The following is an 18,806-nucleotide window of genomic DNA, read 5'->3' as shown; positions in this document are numbered from 1 at the left end:
ACTTGACACGTGAGACCAGGAACCTATCCTGGACATGTCTGCAAAAGCTAAACTCCAAACAGGAAGTGGAACGCCAAAACAGGAAGTAGAATTTAACTTTGCCGTACGTTGCCCTATCTCCACAAAACATTATATGTGTGTCAAGGGAACTTCCCTGAACATGTTAATAGACACGCTCTGACCCAACAGGAAGTCAGCCATTTTAACAGGAAGTGCCCTCTAACTTTACTGTACATTGACCGCTCTGCACGGAACTTGGTATGTGAGGCCAGGGACCTATCCTGAACACGCAAACAATGACCTCCCGACAGAAAGTGTAACGCACTTAACAGGAAATAATATATGACTTTACTCCACAGCCCAACATCCGCACGGACGGCGCCAATTAGAACTACGACAGCAAGCAGCGAATGAACGAGAGACGAGATCAGGGCGCAAGCGACGAGGTGGGCGCGGGTCGCGACGTAGCGTCAAGCTCGAACCCGTTACCACCGCTTGCGGTGCTAGTTCTTATTATTATTCTTCACACGAGGAATGTGCATTTTTGAAGGCCTAAACGTATCCCAAACCTCGCGAATTTTTGGGACAACATCAGACCTAACTTAAATCGCCGAACCAAAGTGGTTCGGTGAATGTGCGTCAAAAAATGGAAGTGGGCGGGGCTTCAGACTGACGCAAAAATGTGCTACTAGGTCAACTCCTGTCGGGAATAACGTACATGAACGAAACTTGGTACACACGTTCATTAGGTTGTGCCATGGGCAAAAGTCAATCACAAGTTTTCTGTGAAACCTACAGGAAGGCCGCCATTTTGGATTGAAGGCGAAAACGGAGGCGTTTTTGGCGAATTTACAGCATAACTTGCCGTAGATACCAAAATCTACAGTTTTTGAGCAATCACCTTCAAACTTGGCGAGGTCGATGTGGACCAGTTGAGGTACGATCTAATCTGACAAGTTTTTTGAAATATTGCATGGCGCACGAGATAGGGGGCGCCAAAGTTGGCGAAAATTCAAAATTTTCCCAACACTCAACGAAACGCTTATAACTTTGCGATGGAAGGTCACGTCGGTGCCAAACTTGCCATGATTGATGATGGGTAGTTGCTGAAGACACCTATGCAAAAATGATCACGTTTGAAACCATCGCCTCCTGGTGGTGGAAGAGAATATACAAAAAAAAAGTTTATTTACGATTTCGGTAATAACTTTTACAGAGTTTGTAAAAGTGTCACTCAAAATGACACTGAAACATTGAAAACACATGGTAGATAATGCGTGTTGAATATGATAGCGCATTCTTTAACGGTGTAGCAGCGTGGGCGGAGCAAAGTCGGATTTTTGCGACAAAAAAACAAACTCTTATAACTTTGCGAGTCCTGGTCCAAACTGAACCAAACTTCCTTGGATTGATGTTCCTCCAGTCCTGACGACGTCTACATGAAAATATTCAATTTCGAAAACAGCGCCCCCTGGTGGCAACAGAAAGAATTTTATTTGCTATAAAATCTATCTTGTCCTAGAGCTTTTGTGCTATCACCTTCAAACTTGGCGAGGTCAATGTGGACGAGTTGAGGATCAAATGTTATTGAAAGCTTTCTAAAATGTCGCACGGCGTACGAGATAGGGGGCGCTAAAGTTGGCAAACATTCTGATGTTGACCAAATCTCTTATAACTTTGCATTGGAAGGTCAGATATGAACCAAACTTGCCGTGGTTCATGATCGATAGTTCTTAAAGATGAATATGAAAAAACGGTCACGTTCGAAAACAGCGCCTCTAGTGGTGAGAGGAATATTACCCAAAAAAAGTACATTTATGATGATAACTTTGTGAATCCTGTTCCGATTTGAACCAAACTTCCTTGGATCGATGACAGTCCGACCCTGAACAAGTCTAGATGAAAATATTTAATTTCGAAAACAGCGCCCCCTGGTGGAAACAGAAAGAATTTTATTTGCTATAAAATCTATCTTGTCCTAGAGCTTTTGTGCTATCACCTTCAAACTTGGCGAGGTCAATGTGGACGAGTTGAGGATCAAATGTTATTGAAAGCTTTCGTAAATGTCGCACGGCGTACGAGATAGGGGGCGCTAAAGTTGGCAAACATTCTGATTTGTAAAAACAGACAACGAAACACTTATAAGTTTGCGATGGAGGATCCAATGTCCTTCCCTGGATTGATGCCTTGAAGTAGTCTATAAGACAATATTCAATATCTTAACGACGCCCCCTGGTGGCAGCAGACTATGCCATCTACTGTGCAACACAAAAAAAACTGGTATAACTTTGTAAATCCTGTTCCAATCAGAACCAAACTTCCTTGGATTGATGACAGTATGACCCTGAAAAAGTCTATATGAAAATCTTCAATTTAAAAAACAGCGCCCCCTGGTTGCTGGATATAACATTACATATCAAACTTTTTTATGCTGCTATAACAGGGATTGTTGTATCCTCCTCATACGTGATATGTGGGACCACAAAACCGCTCCGACCATGTCAGCAACAGACGACTTCCTGACAGGAAGTGGATCCGCCACAACAGGAAGTAGAATGTAACTTTGCCATACATTGCCCGATCGCCACGAAACATGATATGTGAGTCAATAGAACTTCCCTGAACATGTTAATGGACACGCCTTTGACCCAACAGGAAGTCAGCCATTTTAAACAGGAAGTCCCCTGTAACTTTACCGTACATTGATCAATCTGCACGGAACTTGACACGTGAGACCAGGAACCTATCCTGGACATGTCTGCAAAAGCTAAACTCCAAACAGGAAGTGGAACGCCAAAACAGGAAGTAGAATTTAACTTTGCCGTACGTTGCCCTATCTCCACGAAACATTATATGTGTGTCAAGGGAACTTCCCTGAACATGTTAATAGACACGCTCTGACCCAACAGGAAGTCAGCCATTTTAACAGGAAGTGCCCTCTAACTTTACTGTACATTGACCGCTCTGCACGGAACTTGGTATGTGAGGCCAGGGACCTATCCTGAACACGCAAACAATGTCCTCCCGACAGAAAGTGTAACGCACTTAACAGGAAATAATATATGACTTTACTCCACAGCCCAACATCCGCACGGACGGCGGCAATTAGAACTACGACAGCAAGCAGCGAATGAACGAGAGACGAGATCAGGGCGCAAGCGACGAGGTGGGCGCGGGTCGCGACGTAGCGTCAAGCTCGAACCCGTTACCACCGCTTGCGGTGCTAGTTATTATTAGGGTTCGAGCACGACTGTGCAAGAACCCTATTGTAATTGAAAGAGTTATTAGGGTTCGAGCACGACTGTGCAAGAACCCTATTGTAATTGAAAGAGTTATTATTAGGGTTCGAGCACGACTGTGCAAGAACCCTATTGTAATCGTAAGAGTTATTATTATTATTATTTTTCCCACGAAGAAAGTGCCTTTTTGAAGGCCTAAACGGATCTCAAACCTCGCGAATTTTTGGGACAACATCAGACCTAACTTAAATCGCCGAACCACAGTGGTTCGGTGAATGTGCGTCAAAAAATGGAAGTGGGCGGGGCTAAATACTGACGCAAAAAAGTGCTACTAGGTCAACTCCTGTCGGGAATAACGTACATGAACGAAACTTGGTACACACGTTCATTAGGTTGTGCCATGGGCAAAAGTCAATCACAAGTTTTTTGTGAAACCTACAGGAAGGCCGCCATTTTGGATTGAAGGCGAAAACGGAGGCGTTTTTGGCGAATTTACAGCATAACTTGCCGTAGATACCAAAATCTACAGTTTTTGAGCAATCACCTTCAAACTTGGCGAGGTCGATGTGGACCAGTTGAGGTACGATCTAATCTGAAATTTTTTTTGAAATATCGCATAGCGGACGTATTTGGTGGCGCCAAAGTTGGCGAAAATTCCAAATTTTCCGAACACGCAACGAAACGCTTATAACTTTGCGATGGAAGGTCAAGTCGGAGCCAAACTTGCCATGATTGTTGATGGGTAGTTGCTGAAGACACCTATGCAAAAATCATCACGTTTGAAACCATCGCCTCCTGGTGGTGGAAGAGAATATACAAAAAAAAAGTTAATTTACGATTTCGGTAATAACTTTTACAGAGTTTGTAAAAGTGTCACTCAAAATGACACTGAAACATTGAAAACACATGGTAGATGATGCGTGTTGAATATGACAGCGCATTCTTTAACGGTGTAGCAGCGTGGGCGGTGCAAAGTCGGATTTTTGCGACAAAAAAACAAACTCTTATAACTTTGCGAGTCCTGGTCCAAACTGAACCAAACTTCCTTGGATTGATGTTCCTCCAGCCCTGACAATGTCTACATGAAAATATTTAATTTCGAAAACAGCGCCCCCTGGTGGCAACAGAAAGAATTTTATTTGCTATTAAATCTATCTTGTCCTAGAGCTTTTGTGCTATCACCTTCAAACTTGGCGAGGTCAATGTGGACGAGTTGAGGATCAAAAGTTAGTGAAAGCTTTCTAAAATGTCGCACGGCGTACGAGATAGGGGGCGCTAAAGTTGGCGATCATTCTGATGTTGACCAAATCTCTTATAACTTTGCATTGGAAGGTCAGATATGAACCAAACTTGCCGTGGTTCATGATCGATAGTTCTTAAAGACGAATATAAAAAAACGGTCACGTTCGGAAACAGCGCCTCTAGTGGTGAGAGGATTATTACCCAAAAAAAGTACATTTATGATGATAACTTTGTGAATCCTGTTCCGATTTGAACCAAACTTCCTTGGATCGATGACAGTCCGACCCTGAACAAGTCTAGATGAAAATATTTAATTTCGAAAACAGCGCCCCCTGGTGGAAACAGAAAGAATTTTATTTGCTATAAAATCTATCTTGTCATAGAGCTTTTGTGCTATCACCTTCAAACTTGGCGAGGTCAATGTGGACGAGTTGAGGATCAAATGTTATTGAAAGCTTTCTAAAATGTCGCACGGCGTACGAGATAGGGGGCGCTAAAGTTGGCAAACATTCTGATTTGTAAAAACAGACAACGAAACACTTATAACTTTGCGATGGAGGATCCAATGTCCTTCCCTGGATTGATGCCTTGGAGTAGTCTATATGACAATATTCAATGTCTTAACGACGCCCCCTGGTGGCAGCAGACTATGCCATCTACTGTACAACACAAAAGAAACTGGTATAACTTTGTAAATCCTGTTCCAATCTGAACCAAACTTCCTTGGATTGATGACAGTCTGACCCTGAAAAAGTCTATATGAAAATCTTCAATTTAAAAAACAGCGCCCCCTGGTTGCTGGATATAACATTACATATCACACTTTTTTATGCTGCTATAACAGGGATTGTTGTATCATCCTCATACGTGATATGTGGGACCACAAAACCGCTCCGACCATGTCAGCAACAGACGACTTCCTGACAGGAAGTGGATCCGCCACAACAGGAAGTAGAATGTAACTTTGCCATACATTGCCCGATCGCCACAAAACACGATATGTGAGTCAATTGAACTTCCCTGAACATGTTAATGGACACGCCTTTGACCCAACAGGAAGTCAGCCATTTTAAACAGGAAGTCCCCTGTAACTTTACCGTACATTGATCAATCTTGACACGTGAGACCAGGAACCTATCCTGGACATGTCTGCAAAAGCTAAACTCCAAACAGGAAGTGGAACGCCAAAACAGGAAGTAGAATTTAACTTTGCCGTACGTTGCCCTATCTCCACGAAACATTATATGTGTGTCAAGGGAACTTCCCTGAACATGTTAATAGACACGCTCTGACCCAACAGGAAGTCAGCCATTTTTATTATTATTATTATTATTCTTCACACGAGGAATGTGCCTTTTTGAAGGCCTAAACGGATCCCAAACCTCGCGAATTTTTGGGACAACATCAGACCAAACTTAAATCGCCGAACCAAAGTGGTTTGGTGAATGTGCGTCAAGAAATGGAAGTGGGCGGGGCTTCAGACTGACGCAAAAATGTGCTACTAGGTCAACTCCTGTCGGGAATAACGTACATGAACGAAACTTGGTACACACGTTCATTAGGTTGTGCCATGGGCAAAAGTCAATCACAAGTTTTCTGTGAAACGTACAGGAAGGCCGCCATCTTGGATTGAAGGCGAAAACGGAGGCGTTTTTGGCGAATTTACAGCATAACTTGCCGTAGATACCAAAATCTACAGTTTTTGAGCAATCACCTTCAAACTTGGCGAGGTTGATGTGGACCAGTTGAGGTACGATCTAATCTGAAAAGTTTTTTGAAATATTGCATGGCGCACGAGATAGGTGGCGCCAAAGTTGGCGAAAATTCCAAATTTTCCCAACACGCAACGAAACGCTTATAACTTTGCGATGGAAGGTCAAGTCGGAGCCAAACTTGCCATGATTGATGATGGGTAGTTGCTGAAGACACCTATGCAAAAATGATCACGTTTGAAACCATCGCCTCCTGGTGGTGGAAGAGAATATACAAAAAAAAAGTTAATTTACGATTTCGGTAATAACTTTTACAGAGATTGTCGTATCCGACTCAAAATGACACTGAAACATTGAAAACACATGGTAGATGATGCGTGTTGAATATGATAGCACATTCTTTAACGGTGTAGCGAGGTGCGAGGTGCAAAGTCGGATTTTTGCGACAAAAAAACAAACTCTTATAACTTTGCGAGTCCTAGTCCAAACTGAACCAAACTTCCTTGGATTGATGTTCCTCCAGCCCTGACAATGTCTATATGAAAATATTTAATTTCGAAAACAGCGCCCCCTGGTGGCAACAGAAAGAATTTTATTTGCTATAAAATCTATCTTGTCCTAGAGCTTTTGTGCTATCACCTTCAAACTTGGCGAAGTCAATGTGGACGAGTTGAGGATCAAATGTTATTCAAACTGTTTTAAAATGTCGCACGGCGTACGAGATAGGGGGCGCTAAAGTTGGCGATCATTCTGATGTTGACCAAATCTCTTATATCTTTGCGATGGAAGGTCAGATATGAACCAAACTTGCCGTGGTTCATGATCGATAGTTCTTAAAGACGAATATGAAAAAACGGTCACGTTCGGAAACAGCGCCTCTAGTGGTGAGAGGAATATTACCCAAAAAAAGTACATTTATGATGATAACTTTGTGAATCCTGTTTCGATTTGAACCAAACTTCCTTGGATCGATGACAGTCCGACCCTGAACAAGTCTACATGAAAATATTTAATTTCGAAAACAGCGCCCCCTGGTGGCAACAGAAAGAATTTTATTTGCTATTAAATCTATCTTGTCCTAGAGCTTTTGTGCTATCACCTTCAAACTTGGCGAGGTTAATGTGGACAAGTTGAGAATCAAATGTTATTGAAAGCTTTCTAAAATGTCGCACGGCGTACGAGATAGGGGGCGCTAAAGTTGGCAAACATTCTGATTTGTAAAAACAGACAACAAAACGCTTATAACTTTGCGATGGAGGATCCAATGTCCTTCCCTATATTGATGCCTTGAAGTAGTCTACAAGACAATATTCAATGTCTTAACGACGCCCCCTGGTGGCAGCAGACTATGCCATCTACTGTGCAACACAAAAGAAACTGGTATAACTTTGTAAATCCTGTTCCAATCTGAACCAAACTTCCTTGGATTGATGACAATATGACCCTGAAAAAGTCTGTATGAAAATCTTCAATTTAAAAAACAGCGCCCCCTGGTTGCTGGATATAACATTACATATCAAACTTTTTTATGCTGCTATAACAGGGATTGTTGTATCCTCCTCATACCTGATATGTGGGACCACAAAACCGCTCCGACCATGTCAGCAACAGACGACTTCCTGACAGGAAGTGGATCCGCCGCAACAGGAAGTAGAATGTAACTTTGCCATACATTGCCCGATCGCCACGAAACACGATATGTGAGTCAATAGAACTTCCCTGAACATGTTAATGGACACGCCTTTGACCCAACAGGAAGTCAGCCATTTTAAACAGGAAGTGCCCTGTAACTTTACCGTACATTGATCAATCTGCACAGAACTTGACACGTGAGACCAGGAACCTATCCTGGACATGTCTGCAAAAGCTAAACTCCAAACAGGAAGTGGAACGCCAAAACAGGAAGTAGAATATTACTTTGCCGTACGTTGCCCTATCTCCACGAAACATTATATGTGAGTCAAGGGAACTTTCCTGAACATGTTAATAGACACGCTCTGACCCAACAGGAAGTCAGCCATTTTAAACAGGAAGTGCCCTCTAACTTTACCGTACATTGACTGCTCTGCACGGAACTTGCTATGTGAGGCCAGGGACCTATTCTGGACATGTCTGCAAAAGCTAAACTCCAAACAGGAAGTGGAACGCCAAAACAAGAAGTAGAATGTAACTTTGTTGTACATTGCCAGATCTCCACACAACATGTTCATGGACACACTCTCACACAACAGGAAGTCAACTATTTTAAACAGGAAGTTCCGCGTAACTTTAAGGTCACTGATTAATCTGCACAGAACTTGATATGTGATATGAGAATGTGCGTATAAAATGAAAGTGGGCTTAGCTCAAGACTAATGCAAAAAGTGCTAGCAGGTCATCTTTTGTCAAGAACAAATCTTGGTACATAGTGTTTATTAGGACATGCTGTAAAAAAAAGTTGATAACAAGTGGCCTGTGAATCTTACAGGAAGGTGGACACTTTGTATTTAACATGAAAATGTAGGTGTTTTTGGCGATATCACACCAATTCTAAAAAATGTGTCTAGTTCTACAGTTTTTGAGGTATTACCTTCAAACTTGGTAAGGTCTATGTGGACTAGATGAGGATCAAAAGTGATTGAAAGTTTTTTAAATGTTTCATGGCATATGAGATAAGGGGTGTCACTGTTGGAAAAAATTTGGATTTGGAATAAAAGAAACCTAAAGTCTTATAATTTTGTGATAGAGGTGTAATGTCCTTATTTGGATAGATGCCCTGGAGATGTCTATTTAAAAATATAAAATTTGTAAAACAGCACATTTTTGTGTGACAGACTATTGCAATTACTGTGCAACAGAAAAAGTAACTGCTATAACTTTTCAATTCCTGTTTCAATATATCCATTTTATGTGGTATGAAAGACCACATATTGCTTTGAACATGTCAACAAAAGATGACCTCTTGATAGGAAGTGGAATCATTGAAAACAGTTGTTGTACATTGCCAGATCTTAAGTATATCAAGTTTTATTGATGTGTATTCTTGGTCACACTCCAATGGATATTGCAATCATTATGTATGTTTAATATGTAATCAAATATATACATGACCCAAAAATGAATACATTATGTAGAACCAAATGTAATACATTTTTTTCCTGTATAATGCTAAATCATCTTCATAGATCCACCGGCTAGTAACATTAAGCAAATAAATTATAGCTGACTTATATTTAATGTTACATAAAACTTCTACATATCTATCAAAGTTTGAAGTTTCCTAAATCTGCAAACCTTATGTAAAATGCCCTTCCTTTTATGATATACTCAACTAATGTACATTTACTTTATATGTTAATACAAAATTTACCATAATGATCAAAACACTATAGAGAACTTAATCAAATCATGGTTTACTTGTGAATTTCTACTAGAATGTTAGACTTCAGTACATTAATTTATGAAATGCCAATTGTAAAACTCATTATTATACATATTTACACTGTATGAAATACTGCAAATAAAACAGTTTTGAAACAAAAACTCCATATAAATCATGCAAAACGTGCAAAAAGATTTATAGTTATCATGAAGTGCAATTCATTAGGACAAGATTAAAAAATGCAGTCTTGACATTTGCAAACAAAAACACAGGAAACTGAATTACAATATGACAAACTTTTATTGAAATTACAGAATAAAAACAGGCATGATTTCAACAAGGTACATGAAACACAATTAGTTTATTTAAAATAACACTGTTCATACAACACAGAAAGAACACATCATACAACTACAACAGCAATTTTTATGAAGCAACAACACATTTCACACAAGTACAAAAGCAATTTTATATTGAGCAATAACAACACATCTCATTTATTAAATACAACAGCAATATCATATGGAACAATAGAATTTCATACAACAACATTAATTTCCTATTCAGAATAAACACATTTTACACAATAAATATAAAAGCAATTTCATATGGAGTAATAATAATACATCTATTACAATAATACACAGTTATTTTTTATGGAACAAGTACACATTACATACTCAAATTCATTTTCATAACAATATCATGGATATTTGTTAAATTACATTTTTCCCATTTTGAATTACACCAATGGATACTTCAACCAAAATCACGACAGACTCTAATAAAACAATTCACAAATGTGATTGTTACAGTTGTTATGTTGAACCAAATACCCAAAATCATCAGTTAAATAAACATAACACTGCCTCATGATCACTAAAGTATGTAGGCAGCACATGTGATTCTGCTTCATCACATGCTGTTTTTATGTAGATGTGGTCAATTAAAGTGCCTTTTTCTGTTGTTGCTTCAGTTACAATCTGAACATAGCCTTTTTCTATTAAAAGTTTACATGTTGTTGATGATTTCAATATATCATCATTAAAGTCTCCTATGACTGCAATTGTTCCATTTGCTGAATCAATCCAATCAAGAAATTTACCCAAATTCTCTTTAAATAATGTCATGGGATAACACGGTGGTCGATATATCACTGCAATTACTATGTTGTCTGTAGTAAATTTGGATACTGTGCATTCCAAATTAAAAGAAGGGACATTTACCATCTCAAATTGTGTACTTTGTGCAATGTACAAGCCAACACCACCATGTTGTTTATCTCCTAATGCAATCAATCTGGGGTCACAACTATTGTAGGATGAACTGCGTGAACAACCATGAAAACTATAACCATCAATGTTTACTGAATCTACCAATGACTGTTCTAACCAAGTCTCAGTAACAGCAATACAGTTTAGCTGCAACTGCTGTGTACATAAAACCAAATCTTGCAAATGTCGAGTCAAACCTTGCACATTCATCAAAAATACACTAAACCTGCTTGTCTTTAATTGCTGTTCTGCTAATTTATCCACTAAGAAGGGAGACATTTTCTGAATTGCATCTTTAATATCACCCCTACAATAAATTTTCTTCTCATCAAACTCTTCAATGATCAAACCTGACAAACTCCTGACTCGACTTAGAGCAACATATGCCTGTCCAGCTGCAAATATCTTGTCAAAACACACAACAACATTATCTACTGTAATACCTTGAACTTTGTGTATTGTACACGCCCAAGCTAACTTAAGTGGATATTGACGTCGAAGTCCCCCTTTTTTGCATGCCCGCTCTTCCTCTGGAGCAATAGCTGTAGAACCAACTAAATTTGGTGGAACACTTGGTGTCTGTCTCCTCCTCTCTGAACCTACATTGTCATTATCAAATTTAACATAAACCTTTTCTGGAAATTTAACACCCTCTGATTGTATTATACATGTTACAACACCACATGCTCCATTCACCAGACCATCACTCACATCAAGATTGTGACACAACATGACACGTGCCCCTACACCCAATAGCAACTGTTCAGACAAAGAAGTATTCTTCGTTTGAGTGTGATGGCCTTCAATTAACTCTAACTTTCCTGTTTTCCTATTGTTTTGATAATCCTGTGCTTCAATTGTTACATAGTCAGGACACACATTATACAACTGCAGAATATTATGCTCATTTACCTGTTGATTTGTTGCATAAATGTGTAAAGCTGAGCTGTCTTCACCAGTTTCACAATGTTTCAAAATCTCAACATCATTTTTTAACATTGGTGTGTCTTTCTTATGCATCCTAACCCTGTTCAACAACTTTGCAAACACACTATCTGACTGCCTGACTACCTTTGTCAACTGCACAACTAAGAACATAGACCACAAGTCAATATTCAAATCTTCAACATACAAAGGTTTGCCTTTTACTGGAGATAACTGGTAAAAATCTCCAACAGCAAGGACACAAATGTTACCGAATGGGCGTTCCCCACTTTGTTTCATTTGTCGTAATCTACCATGAATGTACGCCAATAGATTGTGATTTACCATTGAAATTTCATCTATAATCAAAATTCGCAAATCACTGTATTTAGAACGAAGAGAATTGATTTTTTCCTCACCAAGTGGAATGTATGGTAAGCGCACATCTATTCCAATGCTAAATGTGTGGTGAATTGTCGCTGCATTCAAATTAAATGCAGCAATGCCTGTTGGTGCAGTTATTAAAACACTGACATTATCAGGTTGACTGCATAATGGTGACAACAACCGAATGGACTCGTACTGAATAGCTTTGATTAAATGAGTTTTACCAGTTCCAGCCCCACCAGTAATGAAAACATGTAGAGGAGGTGGATTTTTTCCTGAGACCTTGTTTAAACACCACTGCCTAACCTGATAAAAAATCTGCATCTGTGTATCATTCAAAGACCTAACCAATGACAAACCATCACTCCTACACAAAACATTGTTTCTTTTTTCCAAATGTTGTACCATTTCATGATTAACAGCTAAATCTGGAATATGATCCTGGTGATCGTCCACTACTTCCTGTCTTTGTGCCATGTCTTCCACAGCTTGTAAACGTTCCAACTCCTGTTCTGGACACAACTGACACCACGCATCTTCTTCAACACCATCTACATTAATCCTATCACGGATATTTTCCAGCACGTCTGCATCTACTTCAAATTTGCTCCTATTTGTGTCAACCACTGTCTTTACCAGATGGACAGATCCATCACAAAACACAACTTTACCAATTTCATAAAACTCCTGAAATGTTGCAAAACCCTCTGGTTTTAACTGCTCATCAACACGATATGACATGAACAATTGCAATCTACTTTGATGAAACAATTCAGGATGTTTTGTTTCTGAAAATCGAGCATAACGAACTACAGCAGGTTGTGTTCGTACTCTCTTTGCAACAAAACCACAATTATTTCTTAACTTAATCTTATTTTTATTGTTTTCAGATTTACTTAACACCCGATATTCAGATGCAAACACAGCAATACACATGTCATTAAACGTGTCATCATACGGCCTATTCTTATACCTATCAACAAAACTCGTCATCCACATCTCATCTGTGCTAATATCTTCTGAAGTTGATCTTTGTTTTAAAACATTTAGAGGCAAACTCATCTTAACAATATTGTTTCCTGTTGGCACAAACACAACCTTCCTAGAACACTCCTTTAAATGCATGTTTGTCAACCTGTACACTGCTTCCTGAGCACACACATCCCTATTATGTAAATACACAGCACCTAATTTCTTTAAAGCCTCTTTAGCACTAACATTACAATCTTTGGCCGCTGCCTCCTTTTGTGCATTTGCCAACAGCAAACCCATTTCCCTTTCTGCCTTGGATATGTATGATATAATATATACCACACACGCATAAGCATCCACCACGTACTGGATGTCCAAGTTTGCATTCCAACATTTTAAAAGTTGTTTATTATACTGATTCACCCAAACCTCTTTTACCTGCCTCTTTAACACAACTTTGGTGCTTTTATTTGTCCTACAGTATGCATCTTCAAATGCTTCCTGAGTTATGCCTAAGCTTTCAAACAACTGCTCCACTGTGTCAAAGCTTGAATTTTCATCAGAAAGTGCTTCCTTAATGTTTTCTAACATCTCCTGAGATCTTACTTTACGTGCCCTCCTTTCATCAAAATCATGGTCTTTACAAGTAACACATAAAATTTCTGTTGAATCAGTTTTTTCACAATCACAGGAAACTAATGCCTCATCTTCTTTAAAACGACTTACAAATGTTTTTGCAGATGCTGGTCTGGGAAAATTAAATCGACAAACTGTATTTTTCTTTTTACATGTTTTAGAGTGTCGCTTTGAATGCTTCTGCACAGATGAGACAATGTCCAATAATGATTCATCATCAGAAGGTAATTCACATGTAACATATTTATCAATAAATTCAACTACCTCTTCATCTGTATTTTTGTCAATTAAGGGGGCACCTTCAATCCAAAACAGACAATGAACATGTGGAGACCCGCGCTGCTGAAATTCAACACGATAAAAATAGTCCTTAATTTTGCCAATAGGGTTTGAAGGAGCCATAAGGATCTCCTTCAAAAAACAATGCCACCGAAAATCAAACATTCTTGCTGCAGTGACTGGATTACTACGCAACAAATCACATCTGTCTGCCCACTCTAACTCCTCCGCTGTTTGAACCCGCCCTTCCTGTTTCAAAATAGTATCAAGTAAATTTGTCCAGCGCAAGTCAGCTGCAGAAAATGAACAAAACCAAGTAGGAACACCAAGTTGCTGCACACAAGCAAGTAGATCACGCTGTGCTGCCTGCCAAAATGCAGGGGTGCCTCTGATAGGTTTAAGAAAACGATAACCATCATCAAACTCTAACAATTTCTTTAAAGACTCCTCATCATTTACTACATCCCTAAGTCTCTTAGGAACTTGACTTCCTTTCCCTTTTCTCAAAGCTATAGACACATTTGAAACAACTTGCTCCAAGTCTAACATAAACTGTGCTAAAAAGATATACTCTATATTCTTTGCAAACCTGCCATCAGCATGAAAAATTCGATTATTAAAATAACGAAACAATGTCAAACGATACTTTCTGTTGTCATGAAACACATAAAATCCAAGTGGAAACAACCATGGAAAACATTTAGCTTCAATTTCACAATTAGAAAGTAACTTTACTGGGCTGTTACCTTCTGCTGGAGCCAGATTCAAAATATTTGTATCCAAGTATTGATCCAAAGTTTCCTGACCGATATCTACAGGCATCAGACAAGTATCTTGAAACATACAATGTTGCTGCCTGTCATGCAACAGCTCATCCTCATTTTCATCAACTTCAGCAGGTGTTTCATCATTTTCTACATTGCCATCACTCCTAGTCTCTTGTTCCCTACAAAACTCATTCAACCACTCTTCATTAAAATCTACATCTTTATAATACTTATTATTTTGTTTTAAATACAACAAAGCTTGCCTTATGTGCATTGTATCAACAAACTGATACTTATAATGACCTTTATATGTCAACTTGCGCTTCAGTTTAACACGCAACAAAGACCCTTCCATGTTGGAACGAGGAAGCAAATTATTGGTGTCAACAATATTTGCTGGTACACAGGTCACCGGTCCGTGTACACCATTCTGTCCTCCTTTAGGCAATGCCAACACCTTCATAAAAGGTATATTCATTGCAATCAAATGCTGCTCTAAACTATTTAAACAAGCCAATTCAGGAGGAATAGGATGAACACCTAAATTATTGAGAGCACTCTGAGGAGGAAACACCTGTCTTTTAATCTCAGAATGACACGCATGACAAATCCACAACTGCCCTCTTGGTGACTCCAACATTTGACATGGCTTGACACAACTGTCATTGCATGTATGCAAATATTTCTCTAAAATACACGCATTTGCAATGACTGCCATATTTGCGGTGTTATTATAGTTACTTTTTTTACATCTCAGGACCTGATGTTTAAACAACGACTTTTCACACACAGAACATACAAAATATGGTCCATCCTTAACTTTATCATCAAACTGTTGCCTTTCTAAATCAAAATCTGCTGCCTTGTTTTTCAATTGTTGCCTTTTTATTTTGTTATCTGCTTTAACATGCTCCTGAAAAGTTGCATTACTATGATACTTATTGATACTAGCTGCTTTTAAATTTTGTCTGTGAAAATCATCTATACAATCTTTCAATTTACTCATGTCTTTCACTGTATCTCTATGTGCAGTATTGGTCCTATATTTATTTTTACTCATGTCTCTCACTGTATCTCTATGTGCAGTATTGGTCCTATATTTATTTTTACTCATGTCTCTCACTGTATCTCTATGCGCAGTATTTGTTGCATATTTTATTTTACTTAAGTATTTCACTTTGTTTTTATGCGTAATATCTGTCCTATATTTTCTTTTACTCATGTCTTTCACTGTGTCTCTATGCGCACTATTTATTGAATATTTCCTTTTACTCATGTCTTTTATTTCCTCTCTATGTTTTAGATCTTGCTGGTACTTTGTTGTACTCCTCTGTTTAGAATTGCATCTATTAATCGTATCTTCATGATATCTAATTTTAGTCCATTCCTGACGTTTGACCTTTTCCAAAATGTCTTCACCATATTTAACTTTACTTTGCAAGACTCGTTTCGTTTTAAAATATGTGGACAAGCAATCATTTACTGTAGTTACTGTTTGAGCTTTTACTTTAATGTGTCTCAAATTGTAGACTTTTACATTTTCACTTGTTTTGCAATAGCCATAACAAGACTGTGTCTTCGCCTGATAAACACAAACAACAGTCTCATAGTGGTTACCATTGACATTTTCAACATAAATTGCTTGACTAGTTGACTTACTATTGGAATTATATTCAAGCCAGCTATTATTAATATAGGTAAAAATGGAAACACCAAAACAATCTGCAGCTGCCTGAATCTCAACCTCTGTGGCCCAAATATCAAGTTCATTCATCCTTGACTTACTGATATATTCTGTCACAGAAGAAAATCCACTTCGCAAAATACTCTCATAAACTGCGACATTATCTAATATTTGCTTAACTACAGCTAATCTAAATATTTTGTGATTCTCTTGTGAACCAGACACTGTTTGACTGACTGCTCTAAAAAAACAATTGCCATCAGCAACTATGTTGTCCTTTTTACATGGAGCACCCAACACACCTGTTTTAGAAGACACCAAATCAACTTTGTTGAATACAACATTTAACTTTTCGCATATAGATTGAGCTACATCATTACAAAGAGGGTCAAAAACTAACTCATTTACTTGAACCGTACCAACAAATGACACATCTGAATCAACTTGTTCACTTTTTTTAAATCTCTTTGAAGAACGAGTACACATTGGTACCTTGTCATTTGTATCAACTTGAGTGTCTTTAACATTAATATGTACACCAACAATCTCAAACAGCTTCATTGACTTTTTCAATCCTGCAGCCAAACAACTCAAATGCTGAATCAAGTGTTCAAGACTACTAAAAAACACAACAACACTCTTCCCTTTGGGATCCACCATCCCAAATGCACTGCGTGCATGTGAATCAACAATAGCAAATCGTTCACCTTCCCTAATAATCCCACAAGTACTGGAAGACAATGTAAAAAAACATGTATCATATTCCCTACACATCTTTTCCAAACCATCCCTCAAAGTTGTGAGCACACATGCGTCAATAAGCTCTCCCTCAACTACATCCACATTTCCACTCACTATGTCACCATAATCAAACTCATAACTATGGCCATCTCTATCTAACTGCTTTGGCAAATCTGGAACACACAACATAGAGTACCCGCCACTAATTGCTTTATTGTCACGCAAATATGTGTAGATCTTGTCACCAGAAATTACAACATTGTCCAGATCATCCGTTTGCCAAGAAAACACACTCTTGGTCTTATGCTTTGCCATGGCAGCTAAACTTACTGCCATACACTGCAAACCTCCATATTTAAAACGCCGGTGCCCCTGATGAAAGGATCCCCTCACACAACCCACACCAAAAGTTGTCGGCAATGTCTCAGAGGAACCAAAGGAAATGGCAACCTCACTGTCTGTGTCAGAAACAAGTGTGACCTGCTCTACATCTGAACTAAAAGTGTCAGTAACATCAGTTAGTGACAAAAAGTCAGAACAGCTTAAAGCAACAGACTTACTTTGACTTAAATCTGGGGAGCTGTTCAGAGCAGAGCATGGAAGATCTTTAGTAGTCACAGGACTGGCAGATGAGGGTCCAGGTATCACCTCCACAACATCAGAAGTTGTCACCTCCTACAAAAACAAAATAATTGATTTACCAAAAACTACTTCAAATAAACTTAATCATTATGTTAAAACTCCTTGATTTTAAAATTATAACAAAAGTGTTCACAAACCTGCTGATGAATAGTTCTCTTCACGAAACCAACACACCTGCGTGGACGCTCCACAAGGACCATCTCCTGAAAGAAAAAACAGATAAAGTTGTTACACATATAAACACAGCTGTAATTAAACATTTAGAACAAATTGTACTTGTCATAATTGAACAACTACAAACTCATCAATGAACAAAAAAATGTTTATCAAGAAGAAACCAAAAAACTTTACATGACATTTAAATAAAGTCTTAACATATTCCATTCATATATAACTACACTTACCCCTGCAGGCTTGGGGAGTTCAGGCCACTCTTCTACCTCCTCCACCTCCACCTTAGACTGATATAAAAACAGATAAGAAAACATTGATATAAAACTCTTACAATTTAGTACCCAACACTAAAAAATATAAATATAATAACTTGTCATACCTTCTGTTTTCTACAACTCTTCCTTGGAGAAGGGCTCCTCGGACGCTTCACTCTCTAACAAAAGAAAAAATGTTTCGAAGGAAATACAGTTAGATAATTTCAACGGTCTTGACAGTTTATTTTTACATATTTAATCAACACACTTTGCATGCACATTACCATTGGTCTCTTGACAAAAGTACTGGACTCCTCCTGATCAAGATTGCTTGGACAGACGCTGTCCATCAACTCCAAAATAGGTGGACTGAACCAGATACGAGTCAAAGGAACGGAGCATTCCTTAAAACACAAAAACAACAACTTTTAATGAAAAATTATTTTCAAAACCAAAGGCAGGAATCAAAAACAAATTCAAAACATACCCTGAGCTGAAATTTCCTTTTTAAAGGTGGC

The 18,806-nt window shown here is 38.5% G+C and overlaps 1 long non-coding RNA gene across 1 annotated transcript; it reads right to left on the bottom strand.

The window, feature by feature from the left end:
* Positions 1-17,832: 17,832 nt before the first annotated feature.
* LOC310931877 lies at positions 17,833-18,302 on the bottom strand. Its single transcript, XR_014592930.1, has 3 exons — positions 18,265-18,302; positions 17,998-18,063; positions 17,833-17,893 (listed from the first exon to the last, which is right to left on the bottom strand). It is a non-coding gene; the product is annotated as an uncharacterized lncRNA (long non-coding RNA).
* Between the last annotated feature and the right edge of the window lie 504 nt (positions 18,303-18,806).

Source organism: Microchirus variegatus (genome assembly GCF_963457635.1).
Source record: "Microchirus variegatus genome assembly, chromosome: 9".
Classification (NCBI taxonomy): domain Eukaryota; kingdom Metazoa; phylum Chordata; class Actinopteri; order Pleuronectiformes; family Soleidae; genus Microchirus; species Microchirus variegatus.
This window is presented reverse-complemented; position numbering and strand designations above follow the sequence as displayed.